Here is a 12,653-nt window from a genome sequence, read left to right as displayed (position 1 = left end):
AAAATATTGGTTCTACTAACATAATAATCATTTTCATTTTTTTTTATAAATTGTAGCAAAAGAATAATTAATTTGATATAATTTTGGAAGAGTAACTATATTCAGGTTTTCATTTGATTACACACATTAGTAAGTTAATAAAAATGGGAAAAAATTATAAAACCAAATTTATATTAGCTTAAAATTTCTATTGTAAATTTATATAAAAAAAAAATGTAAATTTGAAAAATATTTTATATCTTTCATAGTTTTTAATCAAAAATGTTAGATTAAAAATAAAATATTTTAAAACAAAAAATTATCTCCTATATATAAGTATTTTATCAAGCAACACAAATATCAAATAGAATATAAAGTGATGGCTTAACAATAGCTTCATTAAATGAATATATCGAAAGAGGTTATGGAAAATTAGTTTAGAAGGTTAAAATTTTAATAATATTCCTATTAAGCTAATTTGAAATTTGAATATTTTGATTTTAGGTAAAAGACTATTTTTTAAAATTTAAAAATAATATGAATTATATATTATTAATGTTAGAAAACTATATATTACAGAGTAATGAAACACATAAAATATTGCAGAAACGTAAACACAGAAAACACATAAAACAAGAGAGACACAGATATACGTGGTTCACCCAATTTGGGTTACATCCACGGAGAAACAGCCAGTCCTTCATTTTATATTATCCATCAAAATGAAGAGATACAACCTACAGGAGATCCGTCGTAATTCCCTCTTCGCTCTCACACAATCTCCTCTCTCTTTCTTGCTCAAAATACACATCTACATAGACGCAATACAATTCGCTCATATATAGCGAGGGGTTGCCTTCTAGGGAAAAAAACCCTAAATTAAACATAGCTTCTACTGTCATATTTCCACCTAATGATGACCCACATTAACTACGAAATTACAACATTTTACAATGCAATTTTACATCTATTTTTAGCTTCGGCGGCGCTACCCCTGATCCCCCACCAAGGGGGGGGTCCAAATAATCATCGTCACCCCCCTCGCGGCACACATAAACGGGCGGCTTTGTCGCCACAATACGAACTGGGGTCCAATATGACGATACCTCTGAATAAAGAAGATAATCATGCTCCACACCCAACAATTAATATTATTACTCCTCTCATAATTTATTGTGTGGACTAAGTGTCACTCTAGGATAAGGGTCCTAAAGTAATGATACGTGTTTGGTAGTTTACTAAATCCGTGAACCTCACACATGGTATTAGAGCCTTGGCCTTGCTTCAATCCCCATAGTTAGATTGGAGGGGGGCGTTGGATTATTCATTGTACCTAATTGATAGCATAGACTAACCACTACCCCCTAGGAACAAGGGAGTAACTACCCACTCTATGTAGCGTTAAGGATTTGGAAGTTTACTAAGCCGAAGGTTTTTATTGTGATGTAAAACCTCACACACACACACACATAGTTTATGTTGGGTGGTTCAGAACAATGATTATTATTCTCTTGACCTAGGTTTAGTGCATGTAAATCAAATGATGAACTTTATTATACTAGATTTGAGCCTTGTTGTTTTATATATATTGTTTATGTTGGATTCTTGGAAGAAATGATTGTTATCCTCCCCACCTAGGTTCAATTCCCAAAAGTGCATGATGATTTTTGAATTTTGTTGTAATAGATTCAAGCATAGTAAACTCTTTATATTTAAATGTTTCAACAACCTCAAATATAAATATCTAAAGGTAGAATTTTGAAGAAAAATAGTTGACAATTATCTCTAGCGATGGGGGAACTTCAACATTCATTACTAAGTGTAACTAGTGGAGTAGCTTTTCAATGTGATCTTCTTTACCATCATTGATATCTTACTCATGTTTTCATGATAGGGTAATCTTCTCCTATTTAATCATATTCATGGTTCAAATGTGTGATGTCATATGATTGTTATCTTTACCATTTTGGAGGATGTTTATTTCTCTTTTTTGTGTAATCTTAAGCTTGGGGATGTAAGACATGAAGGTAACTTGCTTAATGGCATATTTGACACCTGCAGGTTTTATTTTCATAATCCAAACTCTCAGTTGGGATTTTGGATACTCTTGAATCATCCTAGAAGATCTCCACATAAATTCTAAAATAAGTATAATGATATAACTTTATCCTCTATTTATCTATCTTTAAATAGTTTCCCAAAGAATTTGCAATACTTTTAAATGTTGAAATGTGCTAAGGATTGATACAAAGATCATGAATAGTTCAAATTTAGGAAAGGTGGGTAGTAAAATGAGCTTAATTTCCAATTCAAAAAAATTGTTGATGATCTAAAATAAGTTCAAATTTAGGAAAGGTGGGTAGTAAAATGAGCTTAATTTCCAATTCAAAAAAATTGTTGATGATCTAACAATTTAGATCGTCACATAAACATTTGTTGTATATTCTTGATAGTGGAGCCAAACCTTAACTACTTTGTTACCTAGCACTAAATGCTTCTCACCCAAACAACCAATAGAATTTTTATCATAAGTGTTCCTTATACAAGGGTTCCTTGAAAGTAGATGAAGCCCAAAAAATATTCAATAATTCTTGGTTTGGCTAATCCACAGTGCATGCATGCTTCTCATATATATATCCATAATTCTCTTGTCTAAAGAAAAGGGGAATCTTTCCATATAATCCGTTTAACCCATATATGGGATGGGAAGAATAGAAACATAGAAATAGTAAATAAAATAGGGGCGATGAAAAATGATCTAATCCTTAAACTTATATAAAATGAAATTGGAAGAAATCATGACAAAATAATGTGTAGTCCGTAGAATATGGCCCCATGTCACATTGCACTTATTAATAGGGGCTAATATGACTATGGTAATATCATGGGGTCTTCACAGTAAACTTGTGTCAAAGTATGTGTATTCATGGAATATTAAAGAACAGTCTCAATTTCACTAAATATTTTAAAAAATAAATATCTCCCAAAATCCTTTGTTGACTCCAACTCCAAATATATATTTCCAATGAAATAAACGCTCTATGTATGTTAGATATCTCTAAATTTTACTACATGCACCTTTTATAACTTTCAATGCCTATAAGCCCCTTTGTACCTTTTTCTCCTTAGGAAAAAAAAACGTAATTTTATTTCATTAGCAAATGAAACAAAATTACTTTATATATATATACACATCACTTTATGTATTCTATTGAATCCAAAGGACTTAAGCTCACTTCAACAAGATCCAAAAAAGGACAAAATAATAACATGTTCACTCAGAAGGCAATGCATAAGTCAAGGTTGTGAAAATTTTTTAATCTTGTTAAACACACATGGACAACAAGAGAAATATGAAAGATAAATCATGACAATACAATTTTATTAACAACTGATATACATTAATAGTACATTGTTGTGACCATTGGGTTTCACATCCCAAGGTCTCTTGGACTACTTTGTCTATTCAGCTTCCACACTAACCCATTGAGGATTAGGTGTCCAACATTCCCCCCCTTAATCCGAAGGGTTGTGTATGAGTCCAAGAAGAGAGCTATAATACAAAATGTTCAAAAATGCATGGCAGCACTAGGCTGAATGTGCTCTATGAAATGTTGGTACAAAGGGCGGTGGTTTAAGGATGACCACCAACACTGGAATGCTTAGTGCAGTTTCCGGAACTCTTCCAAAATTGGCAAGAAGCTGAAGTCTTCTGCTAGAGGAAGTGCTCCTATTGTTTTGAAAAGGGAAACCTTCAACCAATAAAGGGAGGTCTCACCTCACATAAAAGGTAGAACTTCAACCTAAAAAGGGAAGTCTCAACATGTGATGGTTTAAGGATGACCAACAACTCTGGAATGCTTAATGCAATTCCTGGAACTCTTCCAAAACTGGTAAGAAGCTGGAGTCTTCTGCTAGAGGAAGTGTCCCCAATTTTGTTTCTGGAATTCTTCCGAAGCTGGCAAGAAGCTGAAGTCTTCTGCTAGAGGAAGTATCCCAGATTGCCAACTGAAGGCATGCTCAAGGGCATCTTTGTCTCTAGCTACAACTCTGAAACTGGCGTGGCAGGTTGTGGCTCAGGCTCGCTTGATGTGGCTTTGAAGCTTGTAGATGACCATCATTTCCCCCCCTGTCAGATACAAGGTGAGATGATGGAGAAAACTCAACTGCAAGACTGTTCAATACTCAAGAACAAATTCTGACATGTGTTTGGAATATCTTCTTGGCTGTTGATGCCCATTGCCAAGAAGCGATCCATCCAAGATGAATCTTTGTTCTTGAAGGATGTTTATTTTTAAAGCATTTGTTTGAAGAATGATTGGTTTTATGACAGTGCTTACATGGATGAAGATCAAAACGGTGATCTTTAGATGGCCAACTCGGTCACAGTGTTGGCATTTCACAATCTGTTGTTGTTGTTGTTGCTGTGGAAGAGTGGCAGAGTCTGGAACAACTGGAGGTGAACTGTCATGAGGAGTAGGTGAACTATCACTCTGGAACTGAATGGGCTTTGAGTAGTCTAGAATATGAAAGGACAAGTCCTTGTCATATCCAAGACTAGTTCTGTGCTTGTTGTGGACAAGCTGTTCCCAAGGTCTGATGATGGGCTTGGGAATTGCACACTGAGTTTCTGCATCTGCATGTACAACTGCTGCTATATTGGGTACTAAATCTGAACCAGCTGTAACATTATTGACTTGCTGTTTATGGGAGTCTGTTTCAATCTTCTGAACAGAAACAGGTTCAGAATGATGACTCCACTGGTGTAATTCTTCTTGCTGTAGCTTTGTCTCAAGCTGCAAAAACTCAATATTTTCATGTGCATTTTGGAGACAAATTTTGATATTGGAAAGAGAGTTTTGTTGATCTTAAACATCTCATCAACAGTGGAAAGTATTAAATTATTCAGTAGTTTCAATACATCATCTATTCTATCCATTTCAGACCAATATAATCAGAGAAGTGATGTTATCTTTAGCTACAAATTGGTCTATAAAATGATAAATAATTGCAACTATTAGATGAGTAGCAGGATGCCAATATCACCAAGTCACTGTAGCAGACAGCACAGTACCAATTTCAATGTAGCAAATGACTCGCTGCTTTAATGTACTTCTCAAATTATTCAAACTACTCACACTGTGGAAAAGAGAGTCAATCTTTGACTTTTTTTGCAAATGAAATTTGTCAACAGTCTTAGTAGAGCAATCTCAACCATGTTTTGTCCATTGCAACATTGCCATAGCAATGATCAAACCAACAGTGGTAAAGATATAGCAGTGTATCAAGGCTTGTCAAGCTCTCTGACATAACACTTGGCTCGTCAATTCAACATCATCATCAGACTCTATCCATCAGCATATTCAGTCAATAATACTTTGGTAATGCAAGACTTATCCCTGAAACCCTAGAATGTGAACTCATACTCCACTTCATCAATACATGTCTATAGATCAACAATGTCAACAGTACCAGCACAATAGTTGCTTTATCATAGGCATTTACAAAGAATAATGTGTCAATATTGTCATAACAAATCTCTAAATCTAATCTCTGTCTAATGCAAACAGTCAACAACAATCCTTGCATCAAATTAATAGATTACATCAATTCATAGACAAGTTCACACAAAACTTTGCCCTTGGTTGCTATAGATGACACCTGTTCAATGAGGTAGTACAAAATCATAGATCAATAATCTCACTACAAATGAAGCCTTCAAATGAATTTTCAAAGATAACAAAGTTTGATATACTGAGTGTAACCCTGAAATAGAGAACTCAACATAAACTCAACACTTAATGATGCACTAGCAGTGCTTAGTACTATATCATAGCAATTTGTCTTTATAATGTCTACAATAGCTCCACTCAACGACAACAAACAACAATATCCTTACTGGCATACATCGACCCCACAACCACACAATTTCTGGAAGAGTCTATCAATCCGAAAATCAGGTCAAATGCTACAGAATTGCTTCAAGGGTTTGACTTCTGTCATAACGACCCTTGTCCCAACTATTTTCTTTTCAGATGAGTCAATTGTTGCTTGTGTGTATAGCAAGCCTTAGCAGCAAAGAACCACAAAATGTCTCTGAGATGTAATCAAACCCTGGTAGCTATATGCCATGTCATACTTTCTCCTCAGTCATATTCTCATTCAACCATACACATCGCTGGAGTATACATCAGCTCAATCGTCCACTACCATAAACACCTTTCAGATATCCTGTAATACTAACATATGCGCAACTTTAGGACATTTGTGCATAGAGTCTCTCTGTCCATGACACAGTAAGCGCACTGGCTCTCGAATTTGCTCTCACCGGCTCGGGTATCAACAATGGATAGTGCTCAAAATTACAAGTCATTGCCATCCCATTCTTGACACCACCATGTCAGGATATACCATGACCAGCGTTTAAATACAACAGTCAGTGTTTAGATACAACATTCATCGTTCAAATATACCATGACCAGTGTTTAAATACAACAGTCAGCGTTTAAATACAACAACAGGCCAGCGTTCAAATATTACAACAGTCAACGTTTAAATACAACAACAGGCCAGCGTTCAAATATTACAACAGTTAGCATTTAAATACAACAACGAGCCAGCGTTCAAATATATGAAAAAATATTAGAACAGTCAAAAACAAGTCCGCTTGTTGCTCATGTGTATGGTAGCGGCCAAGAGATGTCTGCATGCGGCAAAGGAAGGGCGAGGCTCCTCAAACCGCCTTCCTCTAGTGATGGTCTCCAGTTATGGTGGTAATCTCCTCTGACTGGAACAGAACTCTCTTTACGATGACCGCCCAAAGCCCAGCGCTCTGCGTCACCAGCAACTCATCAGACAATGCCCAATCCTTCACACGTCAAGCCAACAGCGTGAACTATCAAGACATCGAAGTGAACTGCACAATATTCATTCAGGCTAGAAAGTTCCAAGGAGAATCCGTTGAAACGGAAACGGAAATATATCACGCTGATACCAATACGGCTCCTCAATCTATCAATAAAAAATGACTCCTCAAGCTATTCAAACATTGTTAACATGGCAATCAATCAAATTAATACAAAAGATTGTTATACCAACAGAAACCTAAGGCACTGCTTTTGACACCTCCTGAGGCAAATATCATTCCAATAGGCAAATGGTGCTAGTTGGCACACACGTTGCGTGTACATGCATCAGTACAGGCATCCAAATCCCAGACCCCACACACTGTAACACAAGCGTCCATCGTTCAAACGTCCAGCGTTCAAACGTATGTCAGGTGAATGTCAGATGAATGTCAGACAGAGAGCGCAGGTATAAAATGTCTATGACACTGACACAGTGAGACAGCGTTTGCAGCTGGTGCCTTGACATAGGGCGCAGGCTTGAAAGAAGATGCAGACAATATCAAAAACGTATATGACAGACAGACATGTCAGAACAGCTTGGACAGCGCTGGCAGTGTCAGGCAGAGGAACGTTTCATTGTTCAAGTGAATATGGTAGACAGGGTGCAGGTCTGTATAAAGGAATATGGCAGAAATAAATTGCACAGAAAGGCCATAAAACAAATGGCTCAAATTAATTATGCAGGGCAGGAATACGCTTGCTCTGATACCATGTTAAACACACATGGACAACAAGAGAAATATGAAAGATAAATCATGACAATACAATTTTATTAACAACTGATATACATTCATAGTACATTGTTGTGACCATTGGGTTTCACATCCCAAGGTCTCTTGGACTACTTTGTCTATCCAGCTTCCACACTAACCCATTGAGGATTAGGTGTCCAACAAATCTACACATCAGAAATCCTACTGCAATCACTGGTTTATCATCTCCTACTTGTTCTTTCTATTTAACAAGTTATTTAATTACATAAACATCGATGAAAAACATTATTGCAGCCTACACATACATACAGATCATGAACTGAAATAAACAGAGACAATCACACAAGGGATGTCGTTAGTTTTGGACAATCGTCCCCCGAAAAACCCAATTCAGGAAAACTGGTTCAGCATATAGAGGGTTTGTATTATTAAGCAGTTCTTGAATAAAACTAGGGTGCCAAATGCAACTCGCCCAATAGAGAATAACCTTGGTAGAAGTACCTCTATCTGGAGACATATATTTCGACAAATCTAGCAATTGCATGATCAAGCTCCACAAATGACAACTGTTGTCCCCAGTGTTGGGCAACGATGGATTCTCCAAGCTCTGCACTGGAATTGTGTCACCTCCTCTAGGAGTTGTGTCACGCTCTCAGTGAGCCTCCCTCACTCAGAAAGTCAATATGTTGAACTGCTCTCTCTGCCCCACATAAAAACCCCAATGATGCCTCTAAGGGCTTGAGTCAACTCCTCCGGCTTCTGCGTCACCTACGTCAACCCCTCTGGCCTTTGCATCACCCTCTCCGAAGCTGTGTTTTCTCTCTCAGTGTTGCTGTACCTCTCTGCTATGTATTCTTCGGCTTGGACTAAGGTCCCTCTGTCGAACTGCCCCTAACTGCAACTCAGATCACTAGCTCGATTTTCTCAACAAACCTCACCCCAAAAAAATCGAACTCTTTGATCAATTTGGTTTGTCTCCAACTAACCCTCAAGCCTCCTCTTATACTTTTCTTGTTGATGAATCAACGATCGTGATCCAATCTCTAATAAATGGCTAAGATTAAAACAAGATTGATCCTCGTCACTTAGAACCTTCTCACCCATATTTTTATTAATACACATTAATATTTTTATTTTCCTAAGTTTATACTTAGGAACCCATTAAAAATATTAATTATTTTAATAACTCCTCATCTGGGTGGAACTTCTCCAAATGATTTCAGGGTTCTAGAGATCTCATGTGTTCTAGCCCCTCCACCAAATTTCAGATCTAGAGAACATCTGATGCTACCCAAAGTCAACAAAGGTTACATTGCATTTCCAAAATTTGAGAAAAAACAACTTCACTTCTGAATATTGTTTGAGAAAAGAGAATGGACCACTGTCCTGAAAAAGATTATATATAGAGTATTAATTAAGGACGGTTGTCATTGACCATCAACATGTCTGAACCAATCTATGAAAGGTTTGTGATAGTACTTGAAATAAGCCCCTTGTACTTGCACCTTTCATAACTATAGTATATTGACATTATTTTTCACAATTTCAAAACTCGATTTAGGAATGAATGTGATAAGATATGGTAAACAAGGTGAAACCTTGGTAAGGAAGGTTAATTAAAGCAATCATAAAATAAGTTTCCACATTTAAAACTTCACATACACTAATGCCTCTTCCTTCAATTCAATGCATTTTAATCTCTAATTCACATATGTATGGATTTTTTGTGTGTGAAAGAAAAAGATGCAATCATATTTTCTGAATTGAATCTCTATTCAGTAATGAAGAACTGTTAAAAAAATTTATATATATATATATATATATATATATATATTTCATTGACAAAATATTTTGTTTGAATATTTTTTATTTATATATTTGAGGCTTCTGTGATTTTCATTTTGTGTGGTTTTGTCTTCTGAATTCATCGCATTCATGATTTTATTGTATTGACGTTTCGAACCAACCTCTGTGATTCATCATCAGGATCAGAAAGATCAGATGTGTGAAAAAGTTAGGTTATAATGGGGTAACAAATATAGGAGAGGGATGGGATGATGATGAATGGAGCCGACATGTTTGATAATGTCCAGAAATAAATTTAGTTTAATTGATTAAATGTTATTATTAAATGTTTATATTTTTATGTTGATTATTAGTTTATTATTTAATACTAGATTCGGTAACTCACCTAAAATTTTATTTATATATATATATATATATATATATATATATATTTCAAAAATTGTTCAATTGTTAATGTTAAATTTATTTTATTTTAACATTAATGTTTTCATTGTTACAAGATAATTAAACTTCTAATTTTTATAATCTAGCCAATTAGGTTTTCTATTTATTACTAATTGAAAGGTTTCCGGTTTTTATTTAGTTCTTGATTAGGTCAATTTGGGTTAAAATGAACTTATTGACATATTAATTTAATGATTTTAGGGATAGGTCTACCATCAAGAGATGAAGGGGTCTAGAGTACCTAGGAGACAATGGAATCCCCAGTTAGTGTAGGAATCCAATTATCACTTATTTTCCAACCGTCATCACAGTTGAGGTTATTGGGGTGTTTTCCTATTTCGATAGCTTCTCTAAATTTTCGATGGTGATAATGATCGATTTTGGCCAAAACACTAGAGTTTTCGATGCAAATGTGATGATTGGTTTTGCTTGAGTGCTCAGCCAAAGCTAAGGTTTTGTATCGGTCATGTTTGATGTCTGTGGCATGTTCCTGAATCCTAGTTAATATAGAACGACCAGTCTCACTGATGTAGGATTTTCCACATGAACATGGAACTAAATAAACCCCTTTATGGTGTTTAGGATTAATAGAATCTTTTACCAATTTCAAACATTTGTTAATTGTATTCAAGGGTTTGAAAGTGGTTTTTATATTATTCTTTTTAAGATGTGTGAAATCTTATCAGTGGTGCCTAGAATGTAGGAAAGGTGAACCTTGCCTGCACAATCATCCATTGGTTGTTTCTTTTTAGGATTCTCTACTTTTTTGAAAGCTTTGATTCCTTGGTGCCTACTATATCCAATCTTTTCAAAAACATCTAAGAGGTGGTGCTTTTCTTGATCAAAATGATCATGATCCGAAATACGTACTACCCTGGTAGCTAGAGTGTTGAGCACCCTGAGTTTTTGAGCAGGATGATGGTGAGAGTTGGCATGCACATAGTGTTCTATGTGGGTTGTCTTGCAATAGAATTGGTGAGATATTGAGCCATCTTGGTTTCTTTTGATTAGGATGTCAAGAAAGGGAAGAGAACCATTCTCTTCCACTTCCATTGTGAACTTGATATAATTTGATTGACTATTAAGGTGCTTTAGGAATTTGTCCATGTTTTCTTTTCCATGAGGCCAAATGACGTAAGTGTCATCGACAAATCTTTTCCAAAACCTAGGTTTAAAGGGGAAGACTCAATGGATTTAGCTTCAAAATGTTCCATGAACAAATTGGCAATGATGGAGGATAGAGGTGATCCCATGGCCACATCACAAGTATGTCGTATATATCATCCCTGAAGCTGAAAAAGGTGGATTTCAAACAAATTTCTATTAATTTAGTTGTGTCAGGATCAATGATTTGGTGGACTACTTCCATGGCTTCATCTATGGGAATGTTGGTATAGAACGCTTTTACATCAAAGCTCACCAAGATGTCATTTTGGTCTAGTTTTATGTGTCTGATATCATTAATGAAGTGATTGGAGTCCTTGATGAAGGAGCTAGTGTTTCCTACCATCGGTTTAAGCTTCTTAGCAAGATGTTTCGCAAGATGGTAAGTGGGACCTCCAATGGTATTGACTATGGGTCTAATGGGGATACCTTCCTTGTGAAATTTAGGGGCTCCATAAATCCTAGGGGTTTAGGGATTGGTTTCAATCAGATTCTTGATATTGTGTTCATTGCTCATTTTTATTAAGTTATTAACGTTTTTGGAGATCTTCCTTATGGGATTCTTATTTAATGTAATGTAACAACCACTATTGGTTAGGTGGTCTATCATTTTTTCATTGTAATCTTCTGTGTTCATTATAACAGTGGCACCACCTTTGTCTGCTTTTAAGACTACGATGTTGGGGTTTTGGTTTAGAGTTTTGAGAGCAAGGTATTCACGCTTGGAGATATTGCTTCTGGGTGGTTTAGCTTTTCGGAGGATGATGGAGCAATCCTATCTAATGATTTCTTTGATATTATCAGGTAAATCCTTAATCCCATATTCAATGTTGCATAAAATGTCTTCTTTGGGGATGGTGTGAGGGGAAATAACAAAATTCATACCTCTTTCAAGTAGATTTAAAGTGACTTGGTCAATCTGGGTATTGGAGAGATTTATGATGCTTACCTTCCCAGTATCATATGTCACTCTCTCACTGCTTGTTTCGATTTCTGTCCTCATTGTGTGATCATTATTGTTCCTACTGCCAAATATTGAACAGATCGTTGTTTCATCTATTTCAATTTCTATTTCAGTGGATATGAGCCTGGCACCATCGGTCTCATTGCATTTTATAACATTCAAATGTGATGACGCATATTTCTTTCCCCCAGCAAATGTTATGTGGCTATCGTTAGTCATTTGACCTTCATTATCATTCATAGGTTCTGACTTCGTTTTTTCAAGTTCATCGTTTGTTGTTTTTCTTTCGGTTTCTGTTGTCACCGTAAGCTCAACCTGCTTGTTAGTGGTCTCATCCCATTTTTCAGCAGTTTCATTCCTTGCATTGTTCAGCAACATTGGTAGTCGTTTTATGATTGTGGATTACTCCAACCCATCTGTGCTAATTAATTTGGTTCCAAAACCTACTGTTGTAAGCTCATTTTCAGCTATTTTTATTACGATTTCTTCTACCGCAGTGAGCTCATCATACGCAGTTCCATTATTCATCACATCATTGCTTAGCACTGTTGGTAAAATGTGGTGTGTATCTGCTCTGTTTTTTATAATCCCGTTGTTCCTTATATCTGGCATTGACATCTATGTCTCAGATTGCTCCATCCTACGAGGACCTGCGTTAGTCAATTCGGGTCCTGT

This window comes from Pinus tabuliformis, chromosome 5_1 (genome assembly GCF_031772625.1).
Source record: "Pinus tabuliformis cultivar Carrire ecotype Pingquan chromosome 5_1, CPIR1, whole genome shotgun sequence".
In the NCBI taxonomy this organism is placed as follows: domain Eukaryota; kingdom Viridiplantae; phylum Streptophyta; class Pinopsida; order Pinales; family Pinaceae; genus Pinus; species Pinus tabuliformis.
Note: the sequence above shows the minus strand (reverse complement) of the source record.